The sequence below is a fragment of the Engraulis encrasicolus genome, unplaced genomic scaffold (genome assembly GCF_034702125.1).
Source record: "Engraulis encrasicolus isolate BLACKSEA-1 unplaced genomic scaffold, IST_EnEncr_1.0 scaffold_46_np1212, whole genome shotgun sequence".
Classification (NCBI taxonomy): domain Eukaryota; kingdom Metazoa; phylum Chordata; class Actinopteri; order Clupeiformes; family Engraulidae; genus Engraulis; species Engraulis encrasicolus.
In genome coordinates, this window is record NW_026945775.1 from 17,501 (window position 1) to 20,000 (window position 2,500).

The window sequence follows — 2,500 nt, forward strand, 5'->3', positions numbered from 1 at the left end:
GGTATTTAGAATGACAATTGACCTTCTATTTGATTTGCTATTCTCACTTCACCTTGAAGCACGAGAACGTCTCGTGCTAAATTATTGTTGTAAAATTACACTGGTGGCATTGCTAGCTTTCGTGATAGAATCACAGATTTCGTGATAGAATGACTAGCGGTGGGTGACGAGTGCAATAGCATGACCACGCATTAGCTAATCTGAAAGCTCGTTCTGTCATTGCCATAATTCGTCAAGTCAAATTTATTTATAAAGCACATTTAACGACTCATGTAAATTGATCTCTGTCAGTCTTACTTTGTACTTGAGGCCTTTTGCTGGCATCTGCGGAAGTGGATGGTCTTTTCAAATATCTCCTAATATCCATGATGATTAACTTTGAACAGGTAGGCAGGCAGGCAACTACACAACGTATATACATATTCCCTGGATCCTGATTGGTGTCGCCGCCGCAGCCGAAAGGCACTGATTGGAAGGTCACATACCCGAATACAGAGCAGATGAAAATGATTCCTACTTAAGTGTTAAATATGTTTGACAATATTTTTTAAATGACACCAAATTTATTTAGGATTATTCCAACGGCAGATCACAAGGCGCAGGGAACTTTGACATGCGTAATTGCCATTAAGAGCTGATCAAACGCTATTTAGAGGTGGGTAAACGCTATTTAGAGGTGGGTAAGCGCTATTTCCTAAATTCCAGAGGTGCGTAAACGGCGTTTACGTGCGTTTACCCTCCACTACAGCCCTGCCCACCACCCAAATAAATACATTGTACAGGACTCTGTTGAAACCTGAAATGTGTGTTTTATTTGACCCTATCACTAACAGCACTTGCAAAAAAGGCTGCTGAATGCCCGAGCCCTTTTCAAGAAACAGGAATGGTCACGCACGCCGACGCTGTCAGTGTGAAAGGCAGAGTAGAACACACCGGCTGAAACTAAGCAGAAAGACCGCGTTCGTCTCCCGTCCGTTCCGTTCGGCTTTGGTGTGTCTGACGCCTTACACAAGCACAAGCACTTTACAGCTACTCCACTCCAATATTTTTGTATGTCATTCCCCGTTGTATGTGTGAGCTCACAAAATCACATTCCTAGAAAATGTATTTTATATTGTTAACTTGCTTTGTTGATTAGTCAGTTGGATAGAAACAACCAAACCAGAGGTGCTGTGGCGCAGCGCGTTAACACACCATACCATATGCGGGTGACACGGGTTCGAGTCCGGCCTGGGTCATTTCCCAGCCCTACCCCGTCTCTCTCTCCCACTAACTTCCTGTCATCTCCTCAACTGTCCTTTCTACATAAAGGCTAAAAAAAAACAAAAACAGACATTAAAAAATAGAAACAACCAAAACCCCTCCCAGAATACCTAGCCCAGATATAAATGAGTCCAGAACACCTAGTCCAGATATAAAGGAGAACACCTAGCCCAGATATAAAGGAGAACACCTAGCCCAGATATAAAGGAGAACACCTAGCCCAGATATAAAGGAGAACACCTAGCCCAGATGTAAAGGAGCCCAGAACACCTAGCCCAGATATAAAGGAGAACACCTAGCCCAGATGTAAAGGAGAACACCTAGCCCAGATATAAAGGAGCCCAGAACACCTAGCCCAGATATAAAGGAGCCCAGAACACCTAGCCCAGATATAGAGGAGAACACCTAGCCCAGATATAGAGGAGAACACCTAGCCCAGATATAGAGGAGAACACCTAGCCCAGATATAGAGGAGAACACCTAGCCCAGATATAAAGGAGCCCAGAACACCTAGCCCAGATGTAAAGGAGAACACCTAGCCCAGATGTAAAGGAGAACACCTAGCCCAGATATAAAGGAGAACACCTAGCCCAGATATAAAGGAGCCCAGAACACCTAGCCCAGATGTAAAGGAGAACACCTAGCCCAGATATAAAGGACTTTTATTCTGGAGCACTTGCATCTGGCAAGGCTAGGTAAGAAAAATTGAAGAGCTCTTTTCCAAAACGCTATATCCACCATTTTTCACTTTTTACATTTTAATATTGGAATTGACTGATAAGTAGTCCTATCATCTATGTGTGAATTCTTGCCATTCAAATGTTTTGAGAACATGCTTTTTAAACCTCTATAAAATGCATTTTTTAATGCAATTCAATGGAATACCCAAAACAAAAATGTCAATTTCCCAACATTCTATAAAATGGATATATCTCATTTTGGAAAAGAGCTCTTCAATTGTACATCAATAAAATGTTGTTTTTTTTTAAAAGGGTGCCGGCTTCTTGTGCATTCAAATGTCAAATAAAATAAAGAAAATGCAGCACGTCCTTCTGATTTATTTTCAAAGTAAAAGGCCAGGCGGTCGAAACCTTATTTCATGAATAAAACAAGGAGCAGAGTGTGTGGCATTTTCTTTATTTTCTTTGAGTGTAGCCAGGTTGCCGTGTCTGAATTGAATGTATAGATCTTTTCCTGCTGTTAGGATGGTGAATTGAGTGCATAGATCTATTCCTGT